Source organism: Enhydra lutris, unplaced genomic scaffold, assembly GCF_002288905.1.
Source record: "Enhydra lutris kenyoni isolate GAN:26980312 unplaced genomic scaffold, ASM228890v2 scaffoldscaffold63, whole genome shotgun sequence".
NCBI classification, from domain to species: Eukaryota; Metazoa; Chordata; class Mammalia; order Carnivora; family Mustelidae; genus Enhydra; species Enhydra lutris.
In genome coordinates, this window is record NW_019154147.1 from 7,779,738 (window position 1) to 7,803,466 (window position 23,729).

Here is a 23,729-nt window from a genome sequence, read left to right on the forward strand (position 1 = left end):
TTACAAAATACTGTTAAAAAAATCTACATAATGTCTAGCTAGGCAAGTAATCACTTCATCACTTAGGTTCCTGTTACAGAAATTTGCTTTTCGCTATTACCTTTTTTTTTTAAAAGATTTTATTTATTTATTTGACAGAGAGAGATCACAAGTAGGCAGAGAAGCAGGCTCTCTGCGGAGCAGAGAGCCCGATGCGGGACTCGATCCCAGGACCCTGAGATCATGACCTGAGCCGAAGGCAGCGGCTTAACCCACTGAGCCACCCAGGCGCCCCTCACTATTACCTTTTAATCTGCAGTCCGGTCTTTAATTTTCTAAGTTTTCTAAATTAATTTTCTAAAAGGCCATCATATATATTCTTTCATCCTTTCAACCAATCGTTACCGACAACCTACTTCATGCCAGACCGAACACTGTTCTAAAGCGGAACAATAAAGAACGGACACAAAATGGTATGTTCCTTACGAGTAGGACAATAAACAAACCCACACGTAAATAATCATTAGTCATGAGTGCCATGAAGACCTGAATTTTCAGATTCTAGAATGTTCAAATGCCATGTGTGCTTGCGTGTGCATATACACGTATTCGCAATCATTGCTACTGAATTTTTTTTTAGCCATTTGTATATAGTATTCGGGGTAGTTCTCAAATTTAACTTTCTCCTGCACTCATTTTAGCGAACTTAGCACAAAGAAATTAAAAACTGCAAAATTTTTCAGTTGTACGATTTTAAGCAAATTAGCTGCTTTAGGGCCTCAGTTTTCTCCTCTGCCAAATGGGGTATTTACCTCTCAGGTTGGCTGTCTCGGGAATTCTAGGTGCTGACCGCGTAACTGAAGTGCCTGGCACAAGGAAACGCGGGAGTGGGGTAGGCTCCTGCAGGGCAGGGAGCACTGAGGCGCCCGCACTGAGGCGCAGCTGGGCCGCGTGCAGCGCCGCCAGCCAGCTTTCTGGGGAGGCGCGGTATTCTCGCCGTGGACTGCAGGAGAAATGCTACGTTTTCAGGTGCTTTTTTCACCCGAGCACTTCCGCACGCCAATTTCTCCCTTCGGGAGTGCGGGGACCAGTGCCCGCCCGCTCTTGCGGAGCCCGCTGGGCGTCAACTCCCTCCCAGCGCCGGCCCGCTAACCAGTCCGATTTCTCGAGAGGGTCGTACGCTGAGGCCGCCTTGCGCTGCAAAACCCCCGGCCCAGAGCCGGCCAATCTGTTCTGGGCAGACTTGGCCGGGAGTTGGCGGTAGTCTCGCCTCCCAACTGCAGCAGTTAGTTTGAATTCTGGCGCCACTCCCGCGCCACGTAGAGCCAGACTCGACAGCGACCGCACACCGCGCGCAGGGGGCGCGCACCGGGGACTGGGCGAGCGTGCGGCGGGCGGCCGACGCGCGCACCACGCCCCGGAACCAGCCCCCGAAAGAAAAGAGCCGCCGCGCGCGCTCCCGCTCTCCTCCTTCATGAAACGGCCACGCCCCGTCTTCTCCCACGTCCAATAGACGCGAGGGGGCGTGGCGACCTCTGCCTGACTCAGGAGAGGCTATAAAGGGAACTGCTGGAGACGCCGCTCGGTCTTTTACGTCTGGACTTGGGAAATGTGGTCTTGCTTGTGGGTGAGTGGGCCTCGCGGGCGAGTACCTGGCGGGCGAAGTTGGCGCGGGCTGAAGTTAGCTGCAGCTCTTTGAGATTTTAGACCTTTGAGCTTGGGGTGCTCTGGGTTCGAAAGTTGCACGTGGGAAACACGCAGCCAGACCGCCACGTGTCCTGCGTGATGGTGGTGGCGGCGGCGGCGGCGGCGGCAGGCTTCGAGCTTAGGCGTGCGGAGGCTGGTGCTGATAGCCACGAGCGCTGTGCGCGGCCTAGTTAAGCAAGGGCCGACACCCGGCTGGTGGAACCTGGGGGGCGGCGGCGGAAGAATAACCATATTCCCGGGATTTGGGGCAGAGACTTAGTTTTACATTGGGAATAAGAGGCCTTTACTAATTAGACGATTGTTTTTCTTTCTCGTCGCAGATCAGAAGATCGTTTGAAAATGGGCAGTCCCCGACCTTGTCTGAGATTGAGCTGTACTGTGCCCAGATGGCGCTGTGTGCAAACCAGATTAGTAAAAAAGGCAGGGTTCTGGCATTCTGTAAAAATGCTTAATCTTCAAAATAATTGGTCCGCTGCGGGAACGGTGGGCTCTAGTGGTGTAAAGGAGCTGTTACCCGGAGATGTTGAGGTAAGTACGATTGAGAGCTTAGTTTTTAAACTGAAGAAGTAAACCTGTTGGTACACAGGAAAAGATGTATCTTTGAAATTTTCTTAATAGGTGCAGGGGGAAATTCCAAAACACGTGAGAGAATATTTGCTAGGAAATGGCTTGATTGGAACCTGACAGTCTTAACTCAGGTATGTGTTGGGCTAATACTTGAATTCAGTATGTTTAGTTCATAATGTAGATGAAGTGAAGAAATTTTTTTGTTCTCAAAACAGCATCCTGGAGATTAATGAACAATAATGGAGCTATTAATGTCACTGAGGAGCAACCTTGCTTTAAAGTAAGTTGTGTGGTTTACAAAATCTACTACACTATTTCTGGTACCGTACTTCCCATTTAACGTTTCCTATGGATTATGGTCTAATCAATGATGAAACCTATCCCGAAGCTGACTACCTGAAGAAAAGCATGTACGGATTCGGCTTCTGAGATAAGACCAGTAACTTTTGTTGTCTGGATTTTATAAATGCGAAGGTTCTGTTAGGTCATAAACCCTATAGAGAGAAAACTGCTACCTCACAACGATGTACAATGGGTTTTATTGTGGGGTTTTTTTTTTTTCTTTGCCAACAGTGAGGTGTCGCTGTCTGCCCATGGAAAGAGGCCAGTTTGCAGTAACCTTCCTAAGGCATAACTCATTTCTGTGAGTGGAGATTTTTTATTTAATAGTTGGTCATTATTTTGTCCTTGGTCTTAATCTGTGATGATCTTATCCCGAACCTGAATATCTGTTGAGAAAACTTATACGGATCTGGCTTCTGAGATAGACCATTATGAGGACAAAGTGTTTTTTGTTGTTTTGTTTTGTTTTGTTTTGTTTAAGAATTCTTTTGCTCTTCTGATGTTAATAGTCTTGTAAATCTCAAATGTTTTTCCTTTTCTAGGGCAAATGCCACCAGATTTACTTGTATGAAAAACATAAGGAAAAGCTCTTCATTTTACTGGCATGGGAAGAAAACCTACAAATCAAGACAATAGATCTATTTTTATTTTTGTAAACATTAATCAAATTGAATGTATCCATAAGAATTAAGCCTTTTACTTTTGTCACACTGCCCTATTCACAACCTGTTAGTCAAATTGCTTTGTAGATCTAGTTCTATTTTAAATACAGGAATGTGTAGAAAACTAATTTTTATGGTGAAGTCTTTTTTTTTTTCTCTCCAGTTAACCAGACTTGTAATCAGATCACTCTGAATGCTTTGCCTTTGGTCACCTGTTTGAATTTAAAATGTGTGAATGTAATTAAAGCTGAGTGAAAATTGGAGTATTGCGGGGAAATCCTTGGGGGTTTTTTTGGAGAATAGACTTGGTTTGGCAGTATCACTGAATAAGTACAAATCATCTTGGCTTTTTGTGTGGTACTAAATATTCCTGGACTAATGGTGAGCAAAATGGAGAGACTGCCTGTTAGGGAGAGAAAAATACCAGGTATCAAAATGATCGGTGATCACTGGCCCTAATTGCAATTGTATTTTGAAAGGATGCTCAAGATGGGAAATGTAGAATGCTGGAAATGAAGAGAGCACAGCGTAACAATTATGGGTAATGGGGGAAGATAAGCGAGTTTAAAGTAGTTAAACATTGCACAGAATGTAGACTGTAATAGCGTCTGATGTAACCAAGATGGGCCCCATGCATGATCATTTTCCATAAGTAGCTGCATAAGTTAAGTTGTTCCTAAACCCATACTTCAGTGCCAGTCAAAATAATAGAATTTTTGTCAGCTTATAATGAGCTGTATTTTTCCCTAAAATATTTTCCTGGCTTTTAGTGAAAATTCAGTTTTGTACCCATGTAGCTCAGAAGAAGCTCATGAGACTGACAAGCATGTTCGGTTATTGGTCAGGCACAGAGTGGATTTACTCAAGTATTAAAATGGTGTACAAAATACACATTGGAAATAGTTCATTGCAGCCAAACTAGAATATAAGGTATTAATGCCACCACATAGAGATCCAAGTATTCTGAGTCCCTGCACACTATTAAACTATAGGTTCAATGAATTACAAGTTGTCTGCAGGAAATACAAACCAGTCCTTGGATAGGAAGTGTGAGGTGTCTAAATTTAGACTAGGGTGTGGTCCCTTTAATGAGGCCTTAAGATTTGAAATCCAGCAATGGGAAAAGCTGTTTGGCATAATGGATTACACATGGTATCTTGATGTTACCAGAAGGAATTGGGAAAGCTGTGTTGCTTTAAGACTATCACTTAGAAACTTTTGAAGATCAGGGGCTCCTGGGTGGCTCAGTGGGTTAAAGCCTCTGCCTTCCGCCTGGGTCATGATCGCAGGGTCCTGGGATCCAGCCCCGCAACGGGCTCACTGCTCAGCGGGGAGCCTGCTTCCTCCTGTCTCTCTACCTACTTGTGATCTCTGTCAAATGAATAAATAAAAAAATCTTAAAAAAAAAAAACAACTTGAAGATCAGTGGTATAATGTATATGATTTGGCAAAATATTAACTACTGAAGTTGTAATTCCTCAATGCTATTCCTAAATTAAACAGGCTTTGGTTAATGACCTTGTTAGTTGCATTTATTCAAAAAACAAATATGCCTGCATCATATAAATCAGTTTCTTTACGTTTGGTTTTAATCACCCAAGATCTTAAGTACCTAGATACCTTAGCTACCTAGTTGGCACTTATTTGCATGCTAAATGTTAGGTGTTCATAATATTCATTATTGCAGTAGATGATAGAAGCAAGGTCTGCACAAAATTTTCAGGGAAGTGTCTGCCCTTTTGTCAAAGCTGGCACACAGGACTTGAAAACAAGTTGTGAAATTTGCCTTGGGAGCACTCTGACCTCCTTTCCTGCAGTTGTGTTATTGCTCACTTCTCTCACAATTTTTTCTGGTAATGTCACATTTCTTCAGTTGATAGACTCCGAATCAAGTTTATGTATTGTACTGTACTGGGCTCTAATAAGGAGGTCAGAAGTAAAACACTTCCTGTGTCCTCTGTTAATAGTGGTACAAAGTGACAACAGACAAGCTATAATAAAAGTACTGTGAGAAAGATACTTAATATCTGAGGCAATTGAACAGTGGATTTGAATCAAAACCAACCCAGAGATGTGAGGAATATAAATCTTTAGGTATAAACACGTGAGGTAAAGATTGTATGCCCCAGGACCTGAGAGTGATGAATTGGGAATTTGGGTATCAATTGGGTGGTCAGATACGGGACAAATAAAGTGGAAGATAAGGCTGAAGTGTTTTGGGCAACTGTAAAGCTATGGTCATTTGAATTACCTAAAACTTGACTTTTTTTTTCAGTGGGAAGACCTAGAGTAGAAAATCACATAATTTAGTCCATTTGATTCTGCAGAGTCCATACTCGAACAAATCAGGACCAAAAAGGTACAATTTAGTGAAATTAAGCTTGGAACTTTAACATATAATTAACATCAGCTTCCATTAAAATGGAAAACAACTACTAGATTTGGATGATGTTTTTTCATTCACACAATGGAGGTTTTGGCTGTTAGAGTCTACTAGCCTTATCCTTTGGGAATCTAACAAACCAGGTAATACCTTTATATTAACAAATAGGTAACTACTATTTACAAACAGGGACCTTAAGTTACCTGGATAAGGGACTTAACCTTTCTGAGCCTATGTGCGACTTAATAGAGAACTTAATGGAGACTTAAAGACTCAAGGAATAAAGGAATATGGCTATAATAGACTGGGATCTGCATGGTTAGTACTGATTTCAGATTTTGAAGGAGCAGTCTACATGTGTGTGGCTTTAGCCAATAGGAATTCTTTTCTATGCTTTCCATCATGCTTCCGGGTTATCTTCAAATATGGTAGGCTTAGACCTACCATTTGGTGCTTTCTAAAACTAGTTCTGTTGCCAGAAATATAATATCCAGTGCACCTGGCTGCCCAATCAAGTATTCTCTGAAGTGATTATGCACCTTATAAATCCTTACTGTTTGCTCAACCCATAGGAAATCTTGTGCTTGGGCTCAGATTTTTAACACCACTTGCTCAGTTAGAATCTTTAGTTGAATTCCAGCCTGCTAGGATAGTCTGCTTATCTTTTGCTAGTACTTCCTCCCTGGGGATGAGACCCTCTTTCCCATGTTAACTCCCAAAAGCTTGATTCGGGATACTCAGAGCATGGTATTTAGTATTCATAATTGCCTAACTAAATATTGCCACTGCCTCTAGTCTCACTCCACCTCACTGATTCTATGTATTTGGATATGTACAGAGATCAGATCAAAGCACAGGTTTGCCATGCAGTTCTGGAAGCTTTGTGGACCATCTTAGGGTGGAGGAGAGGATGTCTTTACAAAATGAAAACCAGACTTCTCTCTCATTCTCTCAAATCCTTACCTCTTCCCTTTACTACGAGCACATCACTAAAGTCCTGGCATGCCATGTGGCTGAGTTATAACAGGAAATAAGGATTTAATCTCACAGAATCCCAAATTGGGTGTAGTATAATCTAACCTATTTGGGAACTTTATCTTAGTTATGCTTACTCAGTTGGTTCTAGTTCTTTTCAAGAGTGTTAATAATCGAAAAAGCATTTAAGAATACTCAAAACTTATCATTTGAATACAATAAGATTTAAAATACAGTGCATTACTTTAGTGAGGTCAGTTAACTTTTGACCTACCTACCATTGCCTCCTAACTATTGATACAACAAATTGTATGGTTTTAAATATACAGTTTGGCAAGTTTTTCCGTTGATATACACCCATGAAATAATTACCACAATCAAAATAATGACCATCCATTTCTCACAAGTATTATATTGCAGAGGCTTGATTTTGAACATGTTAGATTTGAGATGGAATCTAATATCCAAATGAAATTTTGAGTTAGGTAGAGAAGTTTGGAGCTCAAGGAAGAGATCTGAGCTGGAGAAATAAAATTGGAGTCATCAGCATGTGGATGGTATATTTAAAGGCATAAGATTAGATGAGATCACCAAGGAGTGACTATAAAGAGAAAAGAAGCGGTCTAAGAGTTGAGTCCTGGAACATTCCAAGAGTAGGGAATTCCAGGATTAGTTAAAATCCTGGAGGTTATTTTGTGCCAAGGGACAAAAATTGGGAAGTAGAAATCTGTTAAGTGCAACTGCCATATCAGGAACAGAAACAAGATGAAAAGTAAAGGAGTTCTGCATGGAAAGCAAGGATGAAAACTAGCAAATAATTGCTTGGGTTATAGGGCTGGAGATAGCCTTGATTTAATGCAGAGCCTTAGCATGGAAATTGAACAAGTTAGTATCTGAACTTTCCTGGTAAAGTTCCAGGAAAGAATGAGATAAGGAATCTAGGAAGTATGCTAGGGTGTTCATCAGACAGTATCTATTTAGAGAGGTGGAGTTAGCTACAGACAGGTTTGTTTTATAGTGCAAAAGTGCCTGCTGAAGCTGAAAACTACCAATTTTAATAGTTAATCAGCATAATTCTTACTATTCTATGGGGCTTATCTGCCTGGGAGAAGAAAGCAGATCAATGAATTAATCCAAAATTAGGAGTAAACTGGCCAGGAGGAGCAAAACAATGACAAGCCAAGGGAACTGAGGATGTAGATAAAACTTAAAATTATTAACCTTGAGATCCAGACTGAATAGGGGGAAAAAAGTGAGGGTCCCAGGTAAGACAAAGATCAGACGTACCATGGAAAGATGCTGATGAAAACTAGGTAAAATAAGGTCCTCTCCACTGAAACTACAAAATGACCCATAGCATGTTGTATTCTGATTATTGGTTTATCGCTTTCTGGCCCTAGAATGTGAAGTCTTTACAAGAAGAATCTGTACCCTTTAATCTCTTAAATTCTGTCTAAGACAATGTAATGGCTCCTATAAAAAATAATCTAAGTAGAATTCAGTTTGTATATTTAGGGCAATTATGATGTGATTTAACTTCTCCAAAAGGGGTAAAAGAAAATGAGAAAAGTTAGAAGATGTTAAGGACAAATATATGTATCCCCCAAAATTAATATTTTGAAGCTGTAGCCACCTAGGGTGGCTGTATTTGGAAATAGAGCCTCAAAAGAAGTAATGGAGTTTAAATAAGCTCGTAAGGGGAAGACTCTGATCCAGGAGGAAGACTGTCTTTACTAAAAAACAAAAATAAGAAAAAAAAACACCAGAGAGCTCATTCTCTCCCTCTCCCCAGCAGATCCACAAAGCAGAGGTCATATGAGCACATAATGCGATAGTGAGCACCCACAAGCCAAGATAAGAGGCCTCAGAATGTTGGACTTACAGCCTCCAGAACTGTGAGAAAACTTCAGTTCCATTGTTTAAGCCACCCAGTCTGTGATATTTTGTTATGGTAGCTCTAACAGACTAAGAAGCAAAGGATAAGTGGCCACTGCTATAATTTTGGGAGTTTATATTTAGCTAAAGAATTATGAGTAATAGCTATGAAAAAAGCCCATGCAATGTAATCTTTTTGGTTTTATACATTTTCCCTTTAGGTTTCTATTTACTAAATTGGAACCAAATCTACAATATGCTTTTTTAATTGAATATTAACAAACAAAGCTGCTTCTCCCCTTGTTTCATCAAGTTCAGTTTTTTGAGAAATAGATAATTTTTCAATAAAAATTATCACTAAAGAGGGATGCCTGGCTGGCTCGGTTGGTAGAGCTTGCAACTCTTAATCTTGGGGTCATGAGTTCAAGCTCCACATTGGGCATAGAGCTCCCTTAAAAAATAAATACTATCAGAGAAACCAGAGATTGAAATGAAACACTTTCAGATAGAAAGTGAATGTTGTCTGAAGTCATATGCTTCACAGGAAAAACTTTTTGACATAAGTGAGATTACTTCTTTCATAATCACTTCATGTAACAAAAAATGGTTTGGGCTTACTGAATATTTCACAGTCTAAAATTTTGTTTTTTCAAAATATTGTTAAAATGTCTCTGCTATGTAGAACAATCTATACATTCAGCGCAATCCCTATCAAAATACCATCTTTTTTCACAGAGCTGGAACAAATAATCCTAAATTTTGCATGGAACTGAATAATCCTAAATTTGTTCCTAAATTAGGAACAAATAATCCTAAAATTTGTATGGAACTGGAAAGACCCCAAATAGCCAAAGAAATGTTGAAAAAGAAAACCAAAGCTGGTGAGATCACAAGCCTGGACTTCAAGCTCTATTACAAAGCTGTGATCATCCAAACAGTATGGTACTGGCACAAAAACAGACACATACAACATTGGAACAGAATAGAGTACCCAGAAACGGACCGTCAACTCTATGGTCAGCTAATCTTTGACAAAACAAAAGAATATCCAATAGATAAAAAGACAGTCTCTTCAAAAAATGGTGTTGGGAAAATTGGACAGCCACATGCAGGAGAATGAAACTGGACAATTTCCTTATACCATACACAAAAAAATAGACTCAAAATGGATGAAAGACCTAAATGTGAGACAGAAATCCATCAAAATCCTAGAGGAGAACACAGGCAGCAATCTCTTGTAACTTTGGCCACAGCAACTTCTTGCTAGACATGTTTTCAAAGGCAAGGGAAACAAAGGCAAACATGAACCATTGGGACTTAAATAAAGCTTTTTGCACAGAAAAGGAAACAGTCAACAAAACCAAAAGACAACAGAAAAGAATGGGAGAAGATAATTTGCAAATGTCTTACCAGATAAAGGCTAGTATCCAAATCTATAAAGAACTTATCAAACTCAACACCCAAAGAACAAATAGTCCAATCAAGAAATGGGCAGAAGACATGAACAGGTATTTCTCCAATGAAGACATACATACAGCCAACAGACACATGAAAAAATGTTCCACATCTCTTGGCATCAGGGAAATACAAATCAAAACCACAATGAGATACCACCTCACACCAGTCAGAATGGCTAAAATTAACAAGTCAGGAAATGACAGATGTTGGCAAGGATGTGGAGAAAGGGGAACCCTCCTACACTGTAGGTGGAAATGCAAGCTGGTGCAGCCACTCTGGAAAACAGCATAAAGTTTCCTCAGAAAGTTAAAAATGGAACTACTCTATGACCCAACAATTGCACTATTGGGTGTTTACCCCAATACAAAGGTAGTGATCAAAGGGGCACCTGCACCCCAGTGTTTATAGCAGCAACATCCACAATAGCCAAATTATGGCAAGAGCCCAGATGTACATCGATAGATGAATGGATAAAGAAGATACTGTTTGTATGTGTGTATGGAACATACTCACACAGTATATGGAATACTACTCAACCATCAAAAAAATGAAATCTTGCGATTTGCAGTAACATTGGTGGAACTAGAGGGTATTATGCTAAATGAAATAAGTCAATCAGAGAAAGAGAATTTCATGATCTCAGTGATGTGTGGTATTTAAGAAACGAAACAGGGGTGCCTGGGTGGCTCAGTGGGTTAAAGCCTCTGCCTTCTGCTCAGGTCATGTTCCCAGGGTCCTAGGATCAAGCCCCACATTGGGCTCTTTGCTCAGCAGGGAGCCTGCTTCCTCCTCTCTCTCTGCCTGCTTCTCTGCCTACTTGTGATCTCTGGCTGTCAAATAAATAAATAAAGTCTTTAAAAAAAAAAAAAACAGGATCATCAGGGAGAAGAAAAAAATAAAATAAGATGAATTCAGAGAGGGAGACAAACCATGGGAGAGTCTTAATCATAGAAAACAAACAGGGTTGCTGGAAGGAAAATGGGTGCGGGGATGGGGTAACTGGATGATGGGCATTAAGGAAGGTATGTGATGTAATGAGCACTGCGTATTATAAGACTCATGAGTCACTGACCTCTACCTCTGAAATTAATAATACGTTAAATGTTAATTAATTGAATTGAAATTTAAGCTTAAAATTTTTAAAAATAACCCTCCCAGAGATAAAATTTCCTTTTTCTCTATGAACATTAGGATTGCAGTAAGTTTTAAAACTTATTTTTTGTGGGGTGCCTGGGTGGCTCAGTGGGTTAAAGCCTCTGCCTTCGGCTCAGGTCATGATCCCAGGGTCCTGGGATCAAGCCCCACATCGGGCTCTCTGCTCAGCGGGGAGCCTGCTTCCCCCTCTCTCTCTCTGCCTTCCTCTGCCTACCTGTGATCTCTGTCTGTCAAATAAATAAAATCTTAAAAAAAAAAAAAACTTATTTTTTGTAACTGACAGGTCATACCTATCATAATTTTGTTCCCTATTTAATGCAAAACAGTATAAAACAATGACACTTTCACTTCTTTTAATTTTTCATAGTACTTTGACATATATCATCTCAGTTTCTCTTACAGAAACCCTGGAAGGTAGATAAAAGAGGCATTATTTGGTATTCATATGTTTTATATGTGATAAACTAAGATTGAAATATTTAAAATATAGGCTGTTTAAGGTCTAGATCACTAGAAGGAATGATTTCATCATCTGTATTTTGCACATAAAAATACCGTGTTTTGTTTTGTTTTTTTATTTTGGGTGGGACATTTAAGAAAACACTGACAGACTAGGAGGCATCCAAAGAAAGAAGACCAAGGTTCTGTAAACAATTCATTCTGGACAACATTTTAAGGACTTGGAAATATTTAACCTGAAGAAATGAATTTCAAGGAAAAATATGGCTAATTTTAGATATTTGAAAGTATATCAGGTGGAATAATAGTATATCAATAATAACCCCATGTGGTAGGTACTATTATTAAGCCATTTTACAGATGAGGTAGTTGAACCTTAGAAAAGTAACCTACTGAAAGTCACAAAGGAAGTGGAGGAATTGGCATTTAAAATCTGGTAATCTAAGTCCAAAGATGCTGTTCTTACCCTGCTAAATACCAAACCCAAAGGAGTAGTTAATTTAAATGTTTCTCTAGAAAGCACAACAGAGATTAATGTAATAAATAAAAAGAGGCAAACTGAGCCTAAAAATGAAGTTCCTTATATGAGAATATACAGCCTCCAAATCATAGTCTCCTGTCCGTGTGAGTTGGAGAAAGGGAGCTGGCCCTAATCAGCTTTAAAGACTCTTTCAAGTCTAAGTCCAGATTCTTCACTTGCCCAAGGTAACCCAACTAGTTAATGACCAAAATGACAACCAACATCCTCTATCCCTTTCTCAGTCCAGTGTTCAGTCCACTAAGTACAGTGCCCCAGTTTTTCCCCCCAGTGGTAATGTAAATTTCCTCAAAATTCACTAATCTGTGAAAATGGGTAAAATCACATTAAATTGTACCTGCTCGCTGCCCTTCTGTTGACACAGAACCTCTAGCCCCTACAAAATTCCTTCAGAGAGGTTCTGGAGTCCCATTAGAGTATCTCACATATATTCACAAATAGGCCTCCTGATGCACTTTCTGATATTCTGCCTATTACTGTGACCCTTCCATCGGGTACCCCCACATATCCAGTGCCTCCCACAAAGCATCAAAGTCTCCTTTCTTGCTAATATTCATAGTCCAGAGGGGTATTGTGCTCTCATATCCTCCTCTTGGTACTATGCCTCATAAAATAGAAATCTGTGCAGTTCCTATTGTCAGCCTTTTGTCATAGACATTTTTCCATGAAGGAACCCTGGCTGGCTCAGTCTGTAGAGCATGCAACTCTTGATCTCCTTGGGGCCATGAATTTAAGCCCCATGTTCAGAGTAGAGTATACTTAATAAAATAAAAAAAAAATATACATGTTTTCCCATAGCACTGAGACCTGGTACCTATAGTCAGACTTGGGTTTAGTACTTTCTTATCCTTCTCCTCTGCCCCATGTCTGATCTCTTCCTAGCAGACTCCTACCTTGCAGTTCAACCTAAGATCCAGGAAGGCTCAGCCTCATTAGTCCAGACAAATCTGAATCTCAGATTAGGCTTAACCTTGCTATGTCAATAGTAGCCTGAAATCCACTTTTTTTTTTAAGGTTTTTATTTATTATTTTTTTAAAGTAAACTCTCTACTCAACGTGGGGCTCGGATTTACAGTCCTGAAATCAAGAGTCACACACTCTACCAACTGAGCCAGCCAGATGCCCCAAGTAACTTTAATCAACTACTTTTATACAAAAATGTTGCTAATAGTTAATAATTTACCTACATTTGAAGAACATGGATATTAAGCATACTAAACTTCTCTGGAGCAATAGTGAGGTGTATTCTTTGGGGCACATCTCAATTCTCATCTTTTAGTTATATTACTGTTGGAGACTATCAGCTTATATTGCACTTCTTTTTCAAAAATGAATGCACAGGGGAGCCTGGGTGGCTTAGTAGGTTAAGCGTCTAACTCAACTTCAGCTCAGGTCATGATCTCAGGGTTGTGAGATCAAGCCTGTGTCAGGCTAGCATGGAGCCTGCTTAGGAGTCTCTCTTTCCTTCTTACTCTGCCCCTTCTCCCACCTTGCTTTCTCTTTTATCTCTCTCAAAAAAAGAAAAAAAAAAAAGAATACACAAACATTGATCAAAGCCAGAAATTCATGCACTTGTCTCTACATTCTGCATACCTGGATATAGTTCAGTTTCTTGAGGGATGTTGTTTGCTTTAAATTGTATCTGTTCCTCTGAGATTGAACTTGATAGGTTTAGGCGTGTGATGATTCAGAAATATGCTAAAATTTATCCATTTGTTCATTGAGTAAGTAAGTAGTGAATAGCTAACATGTACAGGTACTGTCTGTCCTAAGCACTAAAAATATAGCAGTAAACCAAACAACCAAAATCCCTGCCCTGTGGAGCTTGTATTTTAGGAGGAGGGGAGGAATACTAAATAAATACATACATTATAAAGCATATGGGAAAACAAGAAATGATATGAAAAAAATAGAACACAAGACATTGGGAGTGGGTTTCGGGAGGGAAATAGTGGTGTGATTTTAAATATAGTTGACAGAATAGGCTTCCATGAGATTAAGCAAAGACACATAGGAGATGAGGGATTGAGCTATGCACAGATCTGGGAAAAGTACATTCCCATGGCAGCAGCCCAAAGACTGAAACATGCGTGGTAAAGAATAGAAGAAATAGGCCATGCAAATCATGTAGGGCCTTATGGGTCATTAAAAGGATTTTATTCTGAGTAAAATGGGAAGCACTGCAAAAAACAAACAATAACAACAACAAAAACCACACACACAGAAAACTGGAAGTGTGATTCATATGCATCAAAACTTGTGAACCCTGCCCCCTAGGGCCCTGATTGTAGTCTCTGCCATCTACCATTGAAAGAAAACAGGGCTTATTGAATAAATGACTGATTACAGATCTTGAGGCAAGAAATATACAAGATGAACCTTGTGCACCTTGTTAGAGCAGAGAGCAAGAAAGCTACCAAAGACTCCTAGGATTGTGTTAAAAGAACTCTAGCCAACCTGGAACATCTCCTACCACACAAAGATGTAAATTTAGACTACTACCAAGGATAAGAACTACAATAGTTTGACATACATACAATTTGTTCAAATCTGTGAATTCATAATGATACCTAAACAAAACAAAACTGATTTTGATGCTCTTTGAGGATGCTGGTGAACCAACTCATCAGTTTCAGAACTGGCAAATAAACGGACTTTCTAACACCAATTGTAGTAACAGATAATCAAATAAAAGGTAAGTTTCTCTTTATTGCTGTATCCTATTTAATAACTGAAAAAGATTAACATAATTAGAATGCCATCATTTTGCAAACATCTCACAAATTAATGTATTTAAGCAATGATCATTAATGGCCGCTAACATTAAGAAAAAGAGGAGCAACCTTATTATAAGTAGTTGATTGGAAGTTCTGGGATCATGTCAACAATATACAGATACTTTACGATCCACTCTCCACAGGAAATATGCTTTAAATAATTTTTCCATTAAATGTGATATATTTATCCTAAGATATTAGCACTCTCCATTCTTTGCAATAATGTCACACATCTGTAAGATGTCTGATCAGTCTCCCCAGAAAGAGTTCCTTGAATGAATCTAAAGTTGTTTTTTTTTAAGATTTTTTTATTTGACAGACAGGAAGAGAGGGAACATAAGCAGGGGGAGTGAGAGAAGGAAAAGCAGGTTTCCTGCTGAGCAGGGAGCCCAGTGCTGGCTCCATCCCAGGATCCTGGGATCATGACCTGAGCTGAAGGCAAATGCTTAACGACTGAGCCAACCAGGTCCCCCTCCTGGAATAAATCTAACAAAACTCTAGAAAACTAATTATTAACATGAATAGCATAGCGTGAGATTTATCACTTCAGCTTCAGCTGCATCTTGGAGAGGTGTGTTTGTTACAGACACTTTAAACTCTTCTGTCAACTCGTGATATCACTCCTGCCCATGTTATTATTGTCTACCTTAATAAAGAGCCATATCTCTCACACGTATCTCAGAAGATAAAATATGCTCAATACCATATTAATGTTTATTTTAGATTTATAGTTCATAGATGATTCATATTACAGTGCCCCAAATTTCTTCAAACATTCTTCTTAATATAGAATACATACAACCTCTTAGATCCAATGATATCCAAATATAAGAAACTGTCTCCTATGCAATTTCTTGTTTGCCATTTTCTGGGAATTTAAATTATTTATCAATTCTTCACTCACATAAAGAACGATCTGCAGAGCATAAACTTCCAAAGTAAGTAAAATATACATTTTCAACTTTAGGCATGTAAACATATCTAATTTTCTAAAGGCTATATTTTCATTTTTCTTATTCAACTATTAAAACTTATAAAAAGAAAAAAATCATAAAAAGATATCTTATAAAAATGTAAAAAGAAGGAAGATATTAAAAGTAAAATTAAAATAACTTATAATTCCACAAGTTAAAAATAACCACTATAAAAATGTTTTATTTCTGTATGCAGATATAAATTTTAGTAAAAATTTGAATTATACTGTCCATGGTTGGTTATCCCGATTTTTTTTTTACGTAATATTCTTTTTTTTAAAGATTTTATTTATTTATTTGACAGAAAGATCACAAGTAGGCAGAGAGACAGGCTGAGAGAGAGGAGGAAGCAGGCTGTCTGCTGAGCAGAGAGCCCGATGCGGGACTCGATCCCAGGATCCTGAGATCATGACCTGAGCCTAAGGCAGAGCTTAACGCACTGAGCCACCCAGGGCCCCTTTGCTTAATATTCTATAATGACAATCTTCAATGCCTATAGAAATTCTTCTACTTGTTCTCATTAACAACATCCAGAACATTTCATTTTTTAAAAGATTTTTATTGATTTAAAATCCAATGCTCTTTGAAATTTTCAAAGAAGCAAGATTTTAAGAGAGAAGAGCAGGAGGTTCTCAACCTAACTTCCAAAGACAAGAACCACCTTAATACTCTTAGGTATCCATTTTATCCCAAGAACAAGAGTTACATGGGGTGTCTGGGTGGCTCAGTCGTTGGGTGTCTACCTTCAGCTCAGGTCTTGATTCCAGGGTTCTGGGAGGAGCCTTCCTCAGTGGGGAGCCTGCTTATCCCTCTCCCTCTACCCCTCCCCCCTGCTTGGGCACACTCTCTCTCCCAAATAAATAGAAATCTCAAAAAAAAAAAGATTTTATTTATTTATTTGAAAGAGAGAGAGTGAGAGAGACAACACAAGCCAGGGGAAATGCAGAGGGAGAAACAGAGTCCCACTGAGCAGTGAGCATGATGTTGGGCCTCTATCCCAGGACCCTGGGATCATGACCCGCTGCAGGCAGACGCTTAACCAACTGAACCATCCAGGCACTCCAGAATATTTCATTTTTACGGATATTCAATAACTAACCAATTCCCTAAGTAAGACTGAAAGTTTTTATTGCTTTGAATTTTGTCATGACGACCAATTTTATAGCAATAAATACTCCAAATGATAATGCTACACTGGTTATCCTTGGGTGGTGGGTTTATATTACCATCCATGAATTTTTTTAAAGAATTTATTTATTTATTTGACAGAGAGAGAGCACAAGGAAAAGGAGCAGCAAATAGAGAGGGAGAAGTAGCCTCCCCCCTGAGTAGGGAGTCTGATGTGGGGCTCAATCCTGGGGCTCCAGGATCATGACCTGAGCTGAAGGAAGACATTTAACCAACTGAGCCACCCAGGCATCGTCTCCACCTGTGAATTAAAATGCTTCTGGTAATGTATCTTCTCATATCCATTTGCCTTTCTAGTCCATACTACACCCCAACTGGTACCCTCTCTCCCAGTCTTTTCCCCTGCCCGGTCTACAGGAGTAAGAAACTACCTAACACACTTAACCATGTACATCCTTCCAGCTCCTTGCCTTAAGTAAAATCTACTACTTTCTTGAGGACACCACCTCCTTTTGCATCCTCTTTTTTCTTAAGGAACCTCCACACCCAACATGGGGCTCGAATTCAGGACCCCAAAATTAAAGGCCAAATGCTTTACCACCTGAGCCAGCTAGGTGCCTCCCTTTGCAGGCTTCTTAAGCTATTTCCCTCAGATGAAAAAGTTGAGGTCAGTATCTTCCTTGCATCCTACTGCCACTTCTTGACAATTCTTTCATCTTTACGTACAACCCTTGATTAAAAAAAAAAAAAAAGATTTTACTGATTTCGGCGGTGCCAGGGGTGGTGGGGGAGAGGGAGAAGGAGAAAGAGTCCTAAGCAAACTCTGCACTAAGCAAGGAGCCCAAGGCAGGGATGGATCCCAGGACCCTGAGATCATGACCTGAGCCCAAACCAAGTCGGTCGCTCAACCAACTGTGCCACCCAGGCGCCCCTCCTTCCCTGATTTTTTCATGTTCATTCCACCTGACTTGCCACCCTTTGAACTGCCTTAAGACAGTTCTTTTCCAACTGTCTAATTACTGCCTTTTACTAATTTTGAAGAGTTCAGGACCAGGTTTGCTGTGCTATTCTTCATCATCTGTTTCCAATGTCCACACATCAATGTCCAAACAATTTGGCTTCTCAGTTCTTTGACTTCTTCCATTTTCTGACCTCCACACCGAGCATTCATACCTGGGATCCACTGGCCTTCAAGGAGCCATGATGATTCAAGGGATCTATGAATTTGGGCAGGGAAAAACCTGTATCTTTATTTTCACTAAGCATTTACTGAAATGTAGCATTTCCTTCAATCATAACGGTAGACAATATACCACCGAATTACTAGTAGTAGCTATGGCTTTATCACCATAGAAAACACAGCTATTTTTATATACATTGCATTACTGTTACTTCCACATACAGATACGTAAGAATTTTAGGTATGCTTATTTCTACCTAGAAATTATGGTTCTTTTTAAGCGTGCCACTAGATCTTGTTGTTTAATGCAAAGAAGCACATTATCTTAGTCCATTCAGGCTGCTATAACAAAATACCACATACTAGATAGCTTATTAACAACAAAAATTTATTTCTCACAGATACAGAAGCTGGAAGTCCAAGATCAGGATGCCACCATGGTTGGGTGAGAGCTCTCTTCTAGGTCACAGCTTCTCAATGTATCCTCACATGGTAGGAGTGAGGGAGCTCTTTGGGGTCTCTTTTAGAAGAGCACTCATTGCATTCATGGGGGCTCCACCTTCATGACCTAATCATCTCCCAAAATCTCAACCTCCTAACACTATCATGTTGTTGTTAGGATTATGACATGTGGGTTCTGGGGGAACACAAACATTCGGGTCATGGCACACATACATTGTTGTAGCATACATTTAATTTGTTTAAAGATTTTTATAACGGGGTGCCTGGGTGGCTTGGTCATTAAGTGTCTGCCTTCGGCTCAGGTCATGATCCCAGGATTCCGGGATCATGACCTGAGCCAAAGGCAGTTGATCAACCAACTGAGCATCCCAGGGGCCCCACAAACATAAGGAGTCTTGATTCAATGTTTGTTGAATGAATGAATGTGATTTGTGGAACTAGAGGAGGAATTTGCCTTAGACCAAAGGAGAGATACCATTCGATTGTAGTGAGAGGGAAGGAAAAACTGTGGCTGCATGTGATGCCTGGCACAAGGAAATTGTGTCAGCTGAAGTCTTTAAAATTCTCCATGAAGAAGGAAGTGAAATCTCTCCTGAGGTGTGGAGAAAGTTGAGTTACGGGGAGGGAGGCATTAAGAGGTGTGGAACAGGGACACCTGGGTGGCTCAGTTGGTTAAGCGTCTACCTTCTGCTCATCCTGGGATCAAGCCCCACATCTGTTTCCTTGCTCAGTGGGGGGGGCCTGCTTCTCTCTCTCCTTCTGCCTGCTGCTCCCCCTCCTTGTGCTCGCGCTCTCTCTCTCTCTCTAATAAATAAATAAAATCTTAAAAAAAAAAAAAGAGGTGTGGAACAGAAAGGAAGTCTGAAATGGGGAAGAAAACTAACAGGGGAAAGAAGGACTGCCTAGAAGGATTGAGGGGCTGCTTCAACAGATGAATGGATAAAGAAGGTGTGGTCCATATATATAATGGAATATTACTCAGCTACCAGAAAGGATGAATACCCACCATTTGCATCAACATGGATGGAACTGGAGGGGATTATGTTAAGTGAAGTAAGTCAAGCAGAGAAAGACAATTACTATATGGTTTCACTCATATGTGGAACATAGGAATAGCACGAAAGACATTAGGGAAAGGAAGGGAAAACTGAAGGGGGGAAAATCAGAGGAGGGGGATGAACCTTGAGAGACTATGGATTCTGAGAAACAATCTGAGGGTTTCAGAAGGGAGGGGTGGGGGTGTGGGATAACCAGGTGTTGGGTATTAAGGAGGGCACCTATTGTAATGAGCACTGGGTGTTATATGCAAATAGTCAATCATAGAACACTATATATAAAAAAAAGATGAATATAACACATTAAAATAATGAAGTGGGGAAAAAAAAAACATTGAAAAAGGAAAACAGACAGTATATCCATAATAACTCAGAAATAAAATTCTATGAAGCATGATTTGGTGTAATTAAAAAAAAACTTTTGTCATATTTCCACTTACTTCAAGGCAATTTCAGATAAGAATCTGAATTTAAGTATGATTTATGGGTATTGTTACTCGTATCTGGAAAAATATGCAAACCTAGAAGTGTTTTGACAGGGCTCATGACTTTATAAAAAAATCTAGACCCTTCTAATTTATCAAAAAGAGGACCATGGAAAGTGTTTATTTAAATTATGCAAGGGACAGACTTAATGGTTTTGTTAAAAAAATATTGTCATAATAAAGTCAAAATCCTTAATCATTTAAAAAAAAAAGAAGAAGCAGCATTGAGGGGCTGGTTGAGGGTAGAGCCCATGAATGTATAGTGGCATAAATCTGCCCTGCTATGTGACTTCTGTACCAAGGCAAATGGCTGGGGCAAATAGCTGGGGTTTTGCCAGGAAGTAGCCAAGGAAAGACAACAGGGGTAGGCAATTGGGAACGTTGGCACAAGAGGACCACTGAAAAGTCTTGCAGTTAGGCTAGAAGGGAAGGGAAGTTAAACACGAGTATCGTATATTTGATATACAGTATTTCCCCCTTATCCACAGTGTCACTTTCTGTGGGTTCAGTTACAGCACCTACATCATTCGCTTCACTTCATCTCATCACGTAGGCATTGTATCATCTCATGTCATAATGAGAAGGGTAAGTATGGTACAATAGATATCTTACGAAAGAGAACATGTTCACATAACTTTTATTACAGTATTGTTAAAATTGTCCTATTTTATTATTATTGTTTTTATTTTATTTTATTTTATTTTATTTTAAACAAAGACTTCCTACGTTTGTTGTAAGTTATATCCTTCCCCCCCAAAAAAGACCTGTTGAAGTCCTAAATCTCAGTGCCTCAGAATATGACCTCATTTGGAAATAGGGTCACCGCAGATGTAATTAGTTTAGATGGGGTGGACCCCCAATATGACTGGTGTCCTCATAAGATGGTCACATGAAAGCAGAGACACAGAGGGAATGTCATGTTGCAATGAAGGCAGAGATTAGAGTTCTGCAGCTGCAAGCCAAGGAAAGCCAAAGATTGTCTGCGTGCTACCAGTAGCTACAAAGAGGCAAGGAAGGTTCCAGAGGGAGTATAACACTGCCAACACCTTGATTTCAGAGTTGTAGCCTCCAGAGCTGTGAGACAATAAATTTCTATAGTTTTGAGCCACCTAGCTTGTGGTACTTTGTTACATCAGCCCTAGGAAATAAATATACTGTTGTAGGCACAAAACAGTAAACACAGCAATGATCCCTGGCCTGTTTGTGGAACTTATCTGCTCTCTTTAGAAACTGGATATAAACATGATCCCTTTTTTTCTCTTCTATATTCAACTTCTTCCTTTCTCCTGGCTCCTCCCAACTTTAGGTATTCAGTATCTCTCTCTTTTTTTTAAAGATTTATTTATTTGAGAGAAAGGGAGGGAGAGAGCAGGGAGAGGGGCAGAAGGAGAGGGAGAGAATCTTCAGCAGGCTATGGGCTGAGTGCAGAGCTCACTGCAAGGCTGGATCTCAAGAACCTGAGCCAAAATCAAGAGTCAGATGCTTAACCAACTGAGCCACCCAGGTGCCCCAAAATATCCAGCATCTCTTTACATAGAAATTAAAATATCCCTGGCCTTCACATTCCTTTCTAACTAGCAGGTTATCTCTTGTTCCTTTTTTATAGCCACATTTCTTGAAATAGTCATCTCCACTTGTCTTTATATACTGATCTCCTACTCACACTTAAGCCCTTTGTATTCTCACCTTTGTCCTCTACTGAATTTTCCTCTGCCAAGGTCCCCAGATGAACTTGTCCCTAAAGCCAATGCATTCCCTCCTTGTCCCCAAAGCCTTGCATTCCCTCCTTGCTTGATCTCTCAGCAGCATCTGACCATGCTGACTACTTCTTCCTGCAATGCTCTTTTCATTTGGTGTCTGTAAAGCTATTCTCTCCTATAGTTTCTCCTTCTCAGACTGTTTTGAAGATATTTCTTCCCCATATATGTTGGTGTTTTTTAAGATACTAGGCTGGGTCCTTTTCTTACTTTGCACACTCTTCCTAAGCGATCTCTTTTATTTCCCTGGCTTTAGTCACAATCTGTATGTGGAGGATTTCCAAATCAATAGCTCTAGTTTGTATCTCTTTCTGGAGATTCAGATCTGAATATTCTATTGTCTATGAACATCACTACCATGGGATATGTGTACCTCAAGTGGAACACTTTTAACTTCCTTCCCATCCCTCCATTTCAGTTCTTCCTCTAACATTCCCAGAAAATGACATTTCCATTCTTTCCATTGCCAAAGCCATCCTTGGACTTGTTCCTAACTCCTCTCTCCCTTATCCCTCTACAACCCAGCAATCCTCACATACTACTGGCCTGGCAGTCCAAATATTTCTTGAAACCACCTGCTTTTCCCCAATTTCAAGGGCAATCACTATTCTCTCTCATCTCAATTACTCCACCCTCTTTATTGCTCTCTGGGCCAGTGTCAGGGGCAGATGACTTGTGCAATCATGCAGATCCCTCACTCGAAAGAGCCCCTCACTTGGTTTCATGTTCTGAGGTTGCCATTTTGGAGTACTTAATATTTTTATCTTTGAACTTATATTTTGTAAGTGAGGTCCAATAGGAGTCCAATAGAGCATATGTGTGAGCAGAGGAGATAAAGGCAATATGCATGTCAGTCATTTCTTGCCATTCTATTTCTTTTTTTAGAGAAGATTTTATTTATTTATTTGCAAAGAGAGACACAGCGAGAGAGGGAACACAAGCAGGGGGAGTGGGAGAGGGAGAAGGAAGCTTCCCACTGAGCAGGGAGCCTGATGTGGGGCTCGATCCCAGGACCCTGGGATCATGACCTGAGCTGAAGGCAGACACTGATTGACTGAGCACCCAGGCACCCCACATTCTATTTCTACTTAGTGGCCACAGTGCCTCATGAGCACAGAAATCCATTGGACCCACCATGTGTGCTAACTATGAGGCTTACATGGGGCTTGAGCTCATAATCCAAGATCAAAAGTCACATGCTGTACCCACGAAGCCAGCCAGGTACCCCCTTTGAGATTCTTCATTTTTGCAAGCTTTCATGTGATGCCCATGGTGCTTGTCCATGGACCACATTTGAACAGCAAGTCTTTAGAGGACATTGTTCGTGGGGTCCTCAGGCAATGCCACTTTCATACAAAAACCCCATTTGGGTTCAGGTACCCAGGACCATAGAATTCCCTGTCCAAACAGTTCTGAATCCACTTTCTAACTGTTTGCTGGGAGAAAGGGAATGGTGAATTGAAGTAACGCAAGTGGGTCAAGATGTCAACATGTATATGAACAAGGCCCTTTTTGGTATAGGATGACTTGGAAGTAGAAATAGAAGGGGACTATGCTTGAAGTCATATCCCAACACTGAACTCTGAGTCCAAGAATTTTGAATTTGAACTTGGTCTTTTAGGTCATTATGAAATTATATGTGTCAAGTTACAAGAATAGAACACACTTATTTTATAGTCAATTAGATTGATCAACAACGTTAAGATGTGGGCCTCTATTTGTACTCTTTTTTTTTTCAATTTTAAATACAGTTTTATTTAAGACATTGCATTTTCCACTTAACAATACAGTGCTTATAAAGTGCAATGTTT

At 40.0% G+C, this 23,729-nt stretch overlaps 1 long non-coding RNA gene across 1 annotated transcript; it reads left to right on the forward strand.

Moving 5' to 3' along the window:
* Positions 1-1,547: 1,547 nt before the first annotated feature.
* Positions 1,548-4,512, forward strand: LOC111158814. Its single transcript, XR_002641379.1, has 6 exons — positions 1,548-1,606; positions 2,007-2,214; positions 2,305-2,384; positions 2,469-2,533; positions 2,827-2,896; positions 3,138-4,512. It is a non-coding gene; the product is annotated as an uncharacterized LOC111158814 (long non-coding RNA).
* The last annotated feature ends 19,217 nt before the right edge of the window (positions 4,513-23,729 follow it).